Source organism: Onychostruthus taczanowskii, unplaced genomic scaffold (assembly GCF_017590055.1).
Source record: "Onychostruthus taczanowskii isolate IOZ18803 unplaced genomic scaffold, ASM1759005v1 scaffold171, whole genome shotgun sequence".
NCBI lineage: Eukaryota > Metazoa > Chordata > Aves > Passeriformes > Passeridae > Onychostruthus > Onychostruthus taczanowskii.
In genome coordinates this window covers 569605-584416 of record NW_024498918.1, presented here as the reverse complement: position 1 = coordinate 584416, position 14812 = coordinate 569605, and positions in this window count along the sequence as shown.

The window sequence follows — 14812 nt, the reverse complement described above, 5'->3', positions numbered from 1 at the left end:
AACATCCCAAAGTGTTCAGCTAATGGCCCAGTACAGCAGTTCTGGTGTTGCTGAAAACAATCCCCAGCCTGTTCAAATTGATTCTAAGGCAACAGGAAACACAGAAAGTCATGCAAGGGCCTCGTTTGAATGGAGCCAGCACAGGAAAGGGCACAGTGCGAGGCTGGCAGAGAAAGAGGGACAGCTGGAGGCTGAGACAGTGGATTCATCAGGGCATCCGTGCTGAAAACAGCATGGCTGGAAGATGGCAGTACCAGGTGATCAGTTTTCACTGCAGGAGCTGGCACAAGTCTCTGCTGCACCCTTTACACTCAGGTAGGCACCTGTGTGCATGTGTCTGTGCCTGTAAGTGTGTAGCAGTGCAGGATGTGTGGAGAAGGGCTGCTCTTCACTTTAGGCATCTGATTGAAGCACATCAAAAAGATGCCTTAAGTTAAGGAGCTAAATCAGGCCTCTTTTCTCTTAATCCCTTCTGAAAAATGCAATTAAAAGCACTTTCTCTGCATTCCAGTTTGACCAAGCTCCAAGCAGTGTGTGGAGTGTTCAGGGTTTTTTTCACTGACTGTATTTTGCACTCTGTAAGTTAAAATCTGGACTTGTGTATAGTGTGGCACCCATGTCATGAGGCCATGGCAAAGCTGAGTATGGGGTGGCAGAGCAGAAGCATGTAGTGGTCTGGTCCCAGTTATGTAACATTTGGCTCTACCTGCAGCCTTAAAACTGAGCTGGAAACACAACATCAAGTGGAGATGCCTGGAAAGGTCTTGCACACCCTCACAAATGATTACTGATGAGAAAAATTACAACTGAGGGACTCGTGGCTGCATTTCTGGAGAAGTTACAAATCATCCTTGCCCAAATGGGGCTGGAGATGCACCAAGAAAGCTCCTCAGAGACCTATCCCTCATCTCTTTTGTCTCTTCAGAAGCTTGTGCAGTTGAATTAATATGTATTTTTGGTTCATTTCTTCCTGTAAGTTTGGAACAGATAGATCAGGTTCTCCTGGACAAGCAAGGAAAACCAGAGTGGATTTGTAGGAATGGGAATTTGCTCAGTGGTGACACAGCAGAGATTGATGTGGAGTTTTTAGGGGACCACAATTTCACAGTTTGTGCTTTGTAAAAAAAAAAAAAAAAAAAAAAAAAAAAAAAAAAAAAAAAAAACCAAAAAAAAAACCCAACAACTTTTTATCCTGGCTTATATTAGCAGGAAAGTCATGTGAGGCACAGGGTGATTAATTGTGCCACTCTGGGAGTCTTTGGTGCACTGAGGGAGAGAAAGACACACTGGAGAACAAAGGAGATGCAAAAGAACAACCAGAGGTCTAAAACTCTGGTGCTATGGAGAAAGCTGGAGGAACCAGATTTATTTAATCCAGAAACCAAAGCTAAAGGGTAGGATTTGCTAAGGACAGTCTTCCAGTGGTGAAAGGTAAGAGGCTGAATCTGTTCTCTGACTGCTGTAAAAAGGATGAGGAGGTGCTGAACTTCCAGCAAAACACATTTCAAGAAAGTTTTTCCAGGTTTTCCCTTATTAGACAGGAGGCTTCACACAGGGTTTTTTTGGTGTTTTTTTTTTACCATAGCAGACCCCCTGAATATGGTGTCCATGTGCTAGGTAATACATGTGGAAACTGGATCGTGTCTTTGAGGGAGGGAAGATTGCTCCTCTGGGATTGGGATGAGATTCAGTGGCATTGGGAAGCAGGGAATTTGAATGGGTGGGAGAGGTAGAACGGAGCACAAGGATCTGGCTTGCAGTAATTCCAGTGCCATCTCCAAATCTCCCATGGAGTCCTCCAGCTCTCCCTCTTTCTCTGCCAGCCTTGCACTGTGCCCTTTCCTGTCCTGGCTCCATTCAAATGAGGCCCTCCCTGGAGACTCAGGGAATTTTCACATTTATGATATAACACTGGAACTGACTACACAGAAGAAACCAGAATAAATTCCCAAACTGACCAGTTCTGTGAATGAGACCATCACAGTTACAATTACTGGATAGATGATCACAAGGGAATTTTCTAAGGATTTAACCCTTATATTTAAAAAACCCAATCAGTCCTAAGGAATGGGGAAGGGATGGGAGATAAGATGACATCCACGCCTCTTCCAGGATGGAATACCTGTGGGTTTTGCACACTGCAGGGTATAATAAGTCTGTAAGGCTGATCTAAGATTATCTGGGCAGAGAAAATGTAATAAATCCCTGAAATTCTCTGGATTTGATGGAGCAGTACCCATTTTGGGGGCCAGTGGGGTAATGTTCTGCTCAAGAGGCCAGCTGAATGGATTACTTCAGTGAACAGAGAGACACTTGGATATTTTCTTGATTGCCAACAGTCCAGTTTACCAAGAGCTGCTTTCTTAGAGGTAGTTTGTCACTGAAAAAAAAATCAGAAAAATCAGTCTAACATTTACATTGCTTCTTTGATTCCAACAAACATGGATGAGGGAATCAGGGTGGGAATCTTGAAAACTTTTCTCTGAAGTTTAAAGGGATGAAGCCTTGCTGTCTGAACTCTTTGGCTGGAGGTTCCAGAAGTAAATTGTAATTTCCTTATTTCCACTTGCAAGGTTTCCATCAGGCTCTGGGAGAGGAATACAGTGGGACAATTTTTCTTGATCTTACTCTTGTTTTAGTGAATGCTGAAAAACTGAAGGGAAGGTAGAACTCCCCTCTTTTTTCAGGCTAAAAGCTCAACAGGTTTTCAGAGGCTTGGGCTTTTCAACAAAGGTGTTGTGTGGGATTTTTGATTTTTAAATTTCAACCTGCTTTCTCCTATTTAATTGTTCTTTGTATTGAAGATATTTTGAGATAATTTCAAATCCTCTGAAGTGGTTTTCCAGGTATTCTTTGGCTTTGATGGAAGAGAATTAGTGTCCATATTAAAGGCATTCAGAAAAATTAATAATTTACTTATTTTGTTTGGCAGGGAGGTTAATGAGGCCACCAACGCTGAAGCTGGCCCAGGGTGAAGAACTTTGATCTCCCTGACTGGTTTTGATTGTTTGGAAGCCCCAAAGCTCCTGGCTTTTCCATGGAGTGGTGTTGCTTTCAGAATTACACCTGCCTGTTCAGCACAGGGCTCTGGACCTGAGGAAGCACAACAAAAACATCTGTGAAAGCACCTAGTTTAATGTTCCTGCCTCCCTTGTTGCCTGTTGTTGTACTGGAAAGTTTTGTCCAACCCCATCTGATGGGATGAAGTTCAAGAGGGGAGCAGAGATAAAAGATCCATCCCAGCTGGATTCAGTCATTTAACCCCCCCTGTTTTCCTATTTATAGTGAGTTACTGGTTCTTGGACAAGATGGGATTTAATGGGAGTCTGGTGTGATTCAGTTCTTCAACAAAAGCATCCTTTCTCTGAAAAATAAGTTACTCATTTGTGCTGAATGAGGAATGAAAAACAGAATTTAAGGATCTAATTAACATTTGCTTCTCCTTTCAACAGATCAGTCTTTACACTCATAAACTTGTTGATAAAACTATTTTCAGTTACTTTCTACTCATTTGAAAATCTTTCAGCCTCCACAGAATCTGAATTTCCAGGTTAAGAAACCAAATATGTAAAAAGAAAAAATAGAAATAATATTCTGCTACTTATATAAAAGGACAAGTGTAATTTTTGTGTGCAATTGTATTCATATTTAGCCCAGCAGTGATTACTGTATGTGTTAGAAGTACCTGTTAACATTAAAGCTCATTCACAAATCTTGTGTTCTGACATAACTTGAGTGGGCACAGTTTAAAAATATATTTTCTTTATCCTGATTTAGCATATTCCCATATAGGAATAGGTAACACACCATCATGACAATCTGATTCTGTCTAGGTAAACCAATATTATCTTTACCACCAGACTGGCATAACTAAAGCAGTGTTGGAAAGCTATAGTTCAATGTTACTGCTTTGGACATAAGCCAAGGAATGCTACAGTTTTTTTTTTCAAGTGTTTCTTCTCAGAAGTCAGGACTACAGGATTTGATTCAGAGTTCTTAATTCTGGAAGGCATTTTGAAGTTTACTAAAGGTGCCATTTTTAGTCATAAAAATAACAAAATTAAAAATACAGAAGTGTATTTATAGTAAGAATAATGAAGATTTATAGCGTAACGATAGTTGCACTGCTCCTGGCCTAGGAACCCTATATTGAACAGAGTGATTGAATGTTTGGCTTTTAAAAAGAGAGAGAGAGAAAAAAAAACCCAAAAACAGATGAATAGTGAAAAACAAATCCTTTCTCTGGTGAAAAGCCAAACCTGTGTTTTGAAAATTAAGTGTTCTTCTGGGTTGAGCAGTGAAAAAATGGACTTGATCTTTGCAACAGGTTGGATTTATTATTGGAACCAGCTGGCTGTGCCATAGAGGAGAGGAATTTTGTGGTGATGAGATCAGGAACTGGGAGTCAGAAGCAGTCTGTTTCTGGTTTGGGCACTAGCACGCAATGGAGCCTTGGGAAATGCTGCGTCGTTAAGGAACACTGCCACAGCACCTTGCGTTTGTGACTGCTGGAGGAGGGATTTTCAAGGAGGACATGCTTTATCTGCTTTTGAAAAACCCTGCACTAAACATTTACCAACCTGATTGCCCAGACTCCTAAATCCACATGTGGCCATCTGATTTCCAGAGGTCTGTTTGCTGGTGAAAAGACCACAACAGACAATGTTTTCTCCCTGGGCCATGAAAACAGAAGGATCAGAGGATTCCCTCCCACTGGGATCCTGGCATTTGCCTTGGCTCATTCCACAGGATTTCCCCACTCCCAGCAGTTATTGGTGACCCCCACAGTCTCCACTGTGGCTCTCCAGAGGCCGGTGGGGAATGGTCAGCTCAGGTCATCCATGCAATGATGGAACCTGATGGGTGCAGACAGGTCCTGCTGGAACAGCTCCCTCGGAAAGGAGCAGAGTTGATCTGCACATCCTCACTGGAGTTACTCCTGTATCCCCCAGGCCCCGAATCCAACTTGGCTTATCTCTCCTAGTCATTCAATTCCCAAGTCACCATCAGTTAGCATTAAAACTGCTCAGCCACCCCTTCCTCCAGCTGATGACATGGTCGGTGAGTGAAAGGAATGGCCTTGGACACCATCCCTCCCTCCCTGGATCAGAGGAAATGTCCGCTCACAAGACAGGAAATTCTCCTCAACCACAAAGACCTGGAGCTCATCTCTCGCCTTTCTGTGGGCCTTATCCAGTTCTCAGCTTGGGTCTTTAAAGGTTATTAATAGCACTGGTTGCATTAACAGGTTCGTGTTTTTCTTCTTCTGTCAACCAAGTTATTAACTGAGATTTTCGGGTTGTTTTTATTCAAAGTATCAGAGACAGACCCAAGAATGTTGTGGTCCTGCAGGACAATGATTCTTTGTTGCTAATGGGCAGCCAAGTGGGATTTGTCTGTGTGGTAGGCTCTCACTCAGCAGTGGACAGGCTCTCAAGTCTCCGGTGAAAAACAAATAGCTCTAAGCTGGGGCAGGATTTGGTTTCACAAGTATTTCTTTACAGCAGCAGTACATTTCCAGAACCCCAGTCATGTTCTCCTTGTTGCAGCAGATTTTTCCAGAACCCAGCCATGTTCTCCTTGATGTGGCTGATTGTTCTGGAAGCCAGTCAAATTCTCCTTTCTGTGACTGATCCCCTCTGCACCACCACTGTTCCCCTCTCTCATCTTGCTGTACCATTTGCATGGCTATGTGGTGGCCTAGCTTTTGGAATTATCTCAATTGCAAAAGAAAACCAGGACAAAATCCCCTTTGTTTATGATTTTTTCATCATGTTAGGTTATTTTTATTTCAGGTCAGTTCCCTGATCCATATTTCAGCTGCAGAAAAGCAGTTGTGGAGACAGCAAGGAGGTGACAAGGAGAGGAAATACAGGAGTTTGTGTGACTGGAGGTTGAACCAGACCAAAATGAGCTCCCTTGTGCTGCTCCTTGTGACACAAGAACTCCAAAGTGAGTCTTGGCTGTGAGGCACATGTGTGTGGTTTGGTGTTTGTGTCAAAGGAGACAGTTTGTGTCTTTGGTGTTTGGTCACTGGGTAGAAGTGCTGGTGTTTGTTGGGTATAAAGCTCTGCCATGGCCAGCAATCTCACAGGCTGGTGCTGTGTTTGCAGGCAAAAAAAGGTGATGTAGGGATTGGAAAATACTAGGTTCCCTACATTTCAGGAGCATGACTTTCTAAGTCCTGCAAGTTCAAAAATTAGTGTGTGACTTTTCATTCTTTAAATGGCACCTCTCTGTGTGCTAATTTAGGAAAGGAACCAGTCATTATCCAGGGTGGAATATCAGATGTATCTGATGATCCAACAGGTAACATTTTGGTGGCTACTGGGGACCTTAAAAAGGTGTTCTCATAAAACCTCTGCAGTACAAGGATTCAGACACAGGGAATAGAAGTTCTGGTTTTAAAAGTTCTAAGCCCTTCCTGCAAACTAATGATTCCATCTTCTCCTGCTTCCTGTTGGAGTTGCTGGAGTTGCTGGTGCCTGCCAGAAGGGATTAGGAGCTAGCACCCAGGCAAGCTGTTCTGCTGCCTTTGGAGAAAGGTGTTATTTTGCCTAGCAGAGCAAGGGAAGGAGTGTTGAGAAACATCCATGCAGCCAAGTAACGCACAGGATGGGGTGCATTCTGTCCTCCACGCTGTCTGCACTGATCCTCACAAGGAGTTAAACTAGACGGAGTGAATAGATGGTAGGCTGGTTCTCTCTTGAAAATGTTTTTTATCCACAGGAAGGACTGAGAAGATTAAAAACTCAACTTTATTTATCCCAGCTTTATTCTGGAGTGTAGTATGTATTGTAAACAACTTTCTTCATAGAAAAGTATGTGGACGAAGCCCAGTCTGATTTATTTTCTCTGTTGTTCAGATTTAGCCTGAACTGGTATGAGTTCCTAGTTTCCCATAAATGTTAATGCTTTTAAAAACAAGCCCAACATGTAAGTTCATTTACTGTAGGCTTTGTGTTTGTCATGCAGAACAACAGCCAGAGAAGAGCACGAGCTCTGAATGGCCACCCTGAAAGCAAAGTGGTCTGGTTTCCAGTGCAGAGTCGGGCATCCCTGAAATATGTGAACAAACCTGGGGCTGCTCTCTTGGTCTGGAACCTGCAGTTCCCTCGATGGGGTGCCTAGGCTGTGCTCTGGCTTTGCTCACCCTCCCTCTCTCTGTGGAGTCATAGCACTTGGGAAGGGGAGATCAGAGACATTCTTTCCTTGTGATCACGCTGGATCCCTCTTTTTGTTGATTCCATAATGCCTGAGAGAGCAACTCTACCTCCCTCCTGGGACCAAACTCAATCCCTAAGAAGGTTTCCTTTCCCCTGACATTGCTGCTGACCTTTGGTTTGCTCTCAATGGCTGTGTCAACCGGACAGCCCTGGAGCCCGACCTGGCAGCCTTGATGCCATAGTCACCAAGACTGACTGGGAAGTCACTGGAAATGAAGTGGCAGCATCAAATCCTCTGGCATGTGATCCGTAGGGGTCAGATTTTGGATTCATCTGTTGGTTGCTTATCCCCAGTTAAGTGTTGATAGCAGTTAAGGTCCCACCCAATGTAACAAGGCTTAGAACTGGAATGCATGTAACAGCAGCCAGCCTTCTCATATGGAGTGTGGGCAAAGCATGCTCCCTAATTATGAATTACTGCACAAATACTGCATGTGTTTGCTCAATGAGTTGGAGATGTTTGGATGTCAACTTCAGCACCTCAAGACATTCTTAAATCTCCAAAATAGGCTGTTTTCACAGCTGAACCTCTGAATTAGAAGAGTTTAGTTGTGGAGGTCACCCTTTAAACTGGTGAGCAGATGAGAGGGAAACAAGTTTCTTGAGTTTCCTTGAGACCCATGAAATGACCATTTGAGTTTTTTTCACAGAGTTACATTTTCTCTGTTGCTGTTTAACTAATTTCTTTGCTGGTAACTGCAGCAATGAAGACCAAAGAGCACCAGAGCAGCTTTGGAGCAGACTGAAAAAGACTCAGTGTTGTATGCTCTCCTTGATTTCTGCTTCAGCCTTATCCTACACTCCCCTGTGGAAGAAGAGCTGGATCTTGTCACAGACTCTGAACAGGGCTGGCAGCCCAGCACACTACACCATCCTGCCCTGGAAGTGCCTCTGAGTAACAACAGTGATCCCATGGTTCAGGACAGGTCCTGTGTGATCGGTATTGAACATCCACCTCTTGAGCAGATTCTTATTCTGGGGCTCTTCCAACATCCTGCAACAGCTTTGAATTCAGGTCTTTGCTCTCTTTGGTCCACATGGAATCTCCAGAGCTCGTTCAATTCTGAGCACATCACCTTGGCTCTATCTGAAACCAGTATCTGGGAGTTTTGGGACACAACTGGACAGCAGGAACTCAGTCGGCTGCATGGAAAAGAAACCTCTATCCAGGTACTGCATCAGGCCTTGTGCGGCCAGCAAGATCCATCTGTGCAAGGGGATGTGGCATCCCTCTGATATGCCACGGGCAAGTGGTTCCTTCCAGGAGCAGGATGCTGGGTTTGCCAGGCTTCCAGACTGCCACCCCACTGTTCCCCAGCCCGGATGGTGCGTGAAATCTCTCGTCTGAGCTCAGCGCTGCTCTTAGCAGCTGGGAGAAGGGAGGAACCGCCTCCTGAGGAGCTGGCTGGACACACAGCCCGTGTGGGATGGAAGGGCCTTGCCTTCTGGCTCAGGAGAGCGTGGGGGGTTTGGAGGGGAACTTTTCTGGCAAGCAATGAACTTGTTCAAATAAACAAGAGGCTAAAACCAGCTTGTCCTTAGTCCCCTTTAGAAACTCTGCAGCAGATACTGTCAGTGTCTGTAGGCCCTTGTTGGGAATCCCATGGATAATCACTGACAGCCCGGAAACGCAGGGCAGTACACAGCAGCTCAGAGAGGGCCCTCTGTTCTCTGAAATCACTGGAAAATCTGTCCTGTCTGTGCTGATGGAAACACAGCAGACTGAGCAGAACTGCCCTGTGCTTCTGGCTTGGCCATGCTCAGGCTCTGTGGTGTCCAGCAAATTCCTCCTTTGCACTGTAGATCATTCTATGTGTGGTGAGATCAGGGATAGACAGCTGCTTCCCTGGGAATTCTTGGCCAGGCTTTTAAACTTTGCGAGGTGCAGCTGGAAGGGACTGTGTTCAGAATAGGTACATGTTCAACATTGGTCTAATTATTTACATCCTCAAAGATGAGCAGGAGCTTACCAAAAGCTCAGTTTATTACAAGACCATTTCTTTTTCCACCAGTGAAAATGAGAAATGCTGCAAAGAGATAAAGTAGCTGGGCATGATCAAGGTGACACTGGACCAGGCTTGGCCTCTCTCACATTTAATGATTTTCTCTCATTTTGTTGCATTGTGAGCTCAGTTTTTTTGCTCTGTGTTGTGGAGAAATTAACTTTATACCATCTGAAAGCAGGACATTGTTATAAGGTGACTCATGTCCAGGCACAGTGATGGCTGTGTGAGATGGCTGGGGCTAGGAAGGGCAGGACTGGAGAACTGAGTGTGGCTCCAGCGCGTGAAAGGAGCAGGGAATTTGGGATTCAAGGAGTGAAAGGAGGAGTCAGGTCAGGCTGTGCTGTGTTAGGTGCTCCCTTCCTGCTCCTTTCTGCACATTGCTATCAAGTCTCATGGCATGCAGATAAGAAATAAATACTTGTTTCCTTGGATTCATGGACTTCCTTCCTTTTGGAGAAATCAAAGTGAGGCAGAAGGTGGGTGTTTTCTCCCTCTGTGAATACGGAAACCTCTTTCAGATCTGTCCATATCCAATGCTGCCAATTGCTTGTCCCATGGAAAGAATGAACCTGCTAAGCAAAGCCTAAACCTATAAAACTCCTGGGATGTAATTCTCAGCAGTAATATGGAAAGCAGCCATAACATTCCTGTTACACCCAAACAATACAGACCAGTCTGGGAAGTGACAAGATTTTCTAGCCATGCTCTGAAATCTTCTTTTATCATTGAGGGGCATCCCAGGAACACAGCAAAGCATTTTTCATGAAGTTGTGAATTTGTGTATGAATGAGGCATCTGGGAGGAGGGAATGAATCTTGGACAGGTGCTCCTGTGAAAATATGCAGGCCCACACATGGGCTCCACAAACACAACAAGCTGGATTCAGCTCTTTTTCAAACCAGACTTTTCTCTTCTGCTTATTGTATGCCTTCTTGAGGCTTTTCCAGCATCCCTCGTTGGGATTTATAATCTGTCTATTCTCATCATGGCTTCTAGTCCCAGGCTCGGTACAACTCACATCCCTCCTGATGAAGGAGTAGCAGACTGTTCCCATCTGATACCATCCTACTAATTGTGAGAAGTTACAATTGAATTAAAAACTCACGTGTGTAGTTAACATGTCAGGAAGCACCAAAAGGAAAATATGTAAGGCCAAGGAGAAGTGACTGGACTATTTAATGTGATCGAAAATCAAGCTAGGAATATTCAGTGGGAATTATCTCATGGAAGTGACTGTACCTGATTCACTGTAGCATAGTTATTTTGTCTTCTGAATCTTCTCATTCCTGAAAATGACCATTTCATATATCTGGGAAAACCTGGAGGGTCCCTTCATTGGTATGTGCTGGTCACAGCAATCCATCATTCAGAGCTATGGTGTTAGCACAGCAGGAACTGCACCTGGAGGAGTGGAATGTCAAATAGCTGCAGCTTTTCTGCAGGGAAAGAATTATGTTCTCTCATGCACTGAAAAACTTCCTAAGAAACCCTGTGATGCTGTAAAACTTGCCAGAAGATCTCCAAATAGATATTTATTTGTTTGTATGAAACCAGTTTTCCTTTGAGCCATAAGGTTTGAAATCCCTCGATCTCAAAGAAGGCAAGGGAAATATAGGGAAGTGGTTCTGCTGGAAATCCTCTTCTCTGCCTGGTTTTGTAGGTTTGTATTGATAAGACCTGAATGACTTAAGTGGTTCCAAGAGGCTGGAACCAGGAAAAGGTTCTTGCCCCAGAGGGTGCTGGGGCACTGACCAGGCTCCCCGGGAATGGTCACGACCCTGAGGCTGCCAGAGCTCCAGAAGCCTTTGGACCACCCTCTCAGGCACAGGGTGGGATTGATGGGTGTCTGTGCAGGGCCAGGTGCTGGACTCAGTGATCCCTGGGGGTCCCTTCCAAGTTGGAACATTCTATGATTCTATGAAACACTGCAGCACTTAAACCTTTTAGAAACCCCCACACGGACCTTCCCTAAACTCTCTCCATAAAAGACTGCACTAGAAACAGTCCAACCTCATTCTCTCTCCGCACAAATTTCCTTCTCATTAAAGAGGAATGGGAAATTTCTTATCTTGCCTTGGCCAGGAAACACCACAGATCTGTCACTTCAAGGAAGTAATACTTTCTTTACCCTTACCAAAAGCAAGATTGGCCTACAAAGTCTAGAATATACATTTTGTTTCTTTGGATTCCCTGCTGTCTTGGTAATCCCAGTAACTGCTTAGAAAACTCTGCAGTTGGCTATCTGGGAGCAGAGTTATCACTTCAGTACAAACTGTGTTTTGAAATCTCTTGGCTCTGGTTTGACTCTGAAGGTTACAAATACTGTTCCCAGCACAAATATTCCCCATGTCTGAGAGCTAATGAGACCAACAGCTGCACTGGGGCTGTCCATCAGGAAGCAATAAGGCATGTGAAAAATATTCTAACATGCCCAGACACTCCAATATAACAGACTGAATGTGCGTCTAAAATGCAAGGGTTTTCCCTCATCTAATTTATACCTTCAAATGAAACAGTCCTTTAATGATTCTCTTTGACATCTGTTATTGTCAGGACAAGACAGCACAGACCATCATCTCTGTGACACTGGTGCAAATCCAGCTGTTTTCAATAAAATGAGCTATGTTTATGGAAGGAAGAGACGATAAAGTGTCAAAAACGTCTCTCTGACGAAAGTGTGCATTTTTGTAAGGATCCATCTGAAATGTACCACATGCAGACAAGTATTCACTGATATACTCTGACTCTCTGAGCAGCTTCAAGTCCAAAGCACCAGTAAATCCACTTTAACTGGCCAGCTAAACCAGGTTTATGACTACTTTGCACTACCAGAAAAAGGAAAGGTGTCCTGGCTCCTGCTGACACATCTGATCTAAAGTATCCAAGAATTTATAAACAGGATCTAGGAACTATTGGAAGAATCAAGTAACTTTGTCCATACATTTGGATCAACACCAGTACCTATAATTCATTTCAGAAGTGACATAAACAGGAGACTTAACTGTGTGTCAAACCTAAGTTAGTCAGGATAAGTGTGCAAGCGATCTCGCAGTTCAGGGACTCATAGAATGCCCTGAGTTGGATGGATCCAGCTCCTGGCCCTGCACAGGACAACTGCAAAAACAACACCATGTGCCTGAGGCCATTGGCCAAACACTTCTCAATTGGGAGAACCTGAGTGAGTGTGCAAAGATAAACATTTGGCATGGAAATCTGCTTCTCAACCCTCCTTTGAGAGGATCACAAGGCCTTTCCTGCAAGACTTTTTCTCATCAGTGCTCATCAGACCCCAGACTCCCACCAGGGTTACAAATGGCCCGCTGAAATGGAAGTAAAATGCAGTTGCACCTCACTGAACAATAGCAAAAACTCTTTATGTTATCAGGTGGGTCTCAAAACCACATCTGATCCTGGTTTAGAAAAACCCCTCTGACTCTGTCTGCACTTCTGGAACCCCTGAGAGCAACGACAGTTGTATTAAGGGACATCCTGAATCCCTAAATTCCTGATCTGGGGCTGTGGAAACCATTCTTTTCTCCTGACTCATGTTGACCTAAACCCAAGTGACTTTTAGTTCAGGCAAAGTCAAGCCCAAGTTGTGAACAGGATCTTTCCATTCATATTCCCAGTAAGGCTGCTTCTTCTTAAAGAGAAAAACAAATAAACTGGGTAAGCTGAACACAGTAAATAATTTTCTCTCTTGTTTTGGGCTAAAAACTTCCCAGTTGCTTAGGTGAAAACTGCTGCAACTTAGAGAAATGTGTCCCAAGGCTCCTCTATTGTTTGTCTATCATTAATCACTGAAAGAGCCTTTCCCTAAGAAATGCCATTTGCCAGTTTGCTTTTAGTAGCTCCAGGCTCGGTGCTGATCTGGTTCCTCTGCTTGCATCTGGCATGAGTCTGGTGAAGGAAGTGAAGTGACATGGAATTTATAGTTGTGTGAAAGAGAGCAGAGGCAAGCATCTGAAGCCTTCTCAGATCTTTAGCATCTGGAGAACATCATTTACTAAAACACCCAAACATCCAATCACAAGTGCTCTGACGTCCTGGTCATGACATTCTTTCGAGCAGGGAGACTGGGCAAGGGTGGGAAAAGAACAAAAGCAATGGGGGATAAAAGAAGCAGTGAGCAATGTGGATTTCATATGCTCATGGAAATGGACAGCATACACTCTTCATGCTGGGTTTTCCCTCCTCCTGGCCTTTGGGATTCAGTGGAATTACTCCTGATTTACACCCACTGGAGTGGAACAGGTTCACTCCCCTTTTCTTCAGCAAAACAAGCACTTGTTACTTGGAAAGAAAAGGATTCTTAAAATTTGACCCAGAGCTGAGCATAAATTCTCAGTAATGCAAGAATTTGTGGGTTTTTTAGTTTGCAAACAAAGAAGGAGCCCTTGGAGGGAGTGTGTGCATTAATGCCACAGGAATTACAGAGGGACAGTTCCTGTTGTGGTGTAACTGAGGATTCCCCCTGCCACAGGGACAGCAGCTCCATGTGCATCCATGGGAACATGGAAGAGCAGGATGGTCTAACATGAGAGAGTTGAGCTTTGGGAATGCTGGCAGCAGCTTCTCTGCTGGCTCAGGCCCTCAGGCAGAGCAGGACCTCGATTAAAAAAAGCTCAACTGCCTGGAGGAATCGAGATCCAGTGCTGAGCTGGAGGTAGCCGGGCATCTGCAGTGCAGACATATGCTAAGAATTATTTCCAAAATCACCCTGAGTGCCAAAAGAGAATCGAGGTCAGATGTTCAACTGGTGTAAACGAGTGTGGCCCTCCTGAGTCCTACCTCTGATCTACGTTTTTTAGCTCTGTCCAGACCTCAGGTTCCTGTAGCTCCCATGAAAGAACTCCAGATTTCCTGATAATGGATGATTTTTTCTTCTCTTCCTCCTTCCACCAGCACTCTTTTAAAATGGTGGTTTAGCCCCTGGAGAGCCTGAGATCCCTGCCTCTGGAGAACGCAGAACAGCTTTCCTCTGGCAAGGGAGAGGAACCGTGTGTGCACATCCACACTGCTCACTGTGCAGTCTGTTAAACTCAGCAGGAGCTTCAGGCCCAGCCACAATCCAGGGCATTTATGGAGTGAATGTCTTCCTCTAAAGGATGTGGAAGAATGATGCAATCACTGCAGAGCCTTCGCCCTCTTTCACATATTCTCACCTTTCATACACACATTTTTATGATTATTTCATTTATCTGGGACTGGAATCGCAGGGACAGATCCTGGCTGCCTCTCCATTCTGCAAGGAAAGGGCCGGAGAAAGGCCTTCACCTCCTCCCAAGCCCTGGGGAAAGCCCAAATTCTGCCAGGAGAATACCAGTTTTTCCACTACAGCTAAAACAGCAGCTGTGCTGTGCAGGCAGAATGTTTCAGAGGAAACACACAGAGCCATAGTAATTAATTAATGCCGGAGCCAGGATCATTTCTGTGGGTTCTGAAGGTGCCGAGTGCCAACTGACCAACAGCTGTCCTGGCAGGAAAAGCCTTTTTGCCTAATGTCCTTGAAACAGAGCTCAGACCTACAGTTTTCATCTCCCCCATCCCATTTTGTGAGGTTAGGCCATGCTGGGCTCA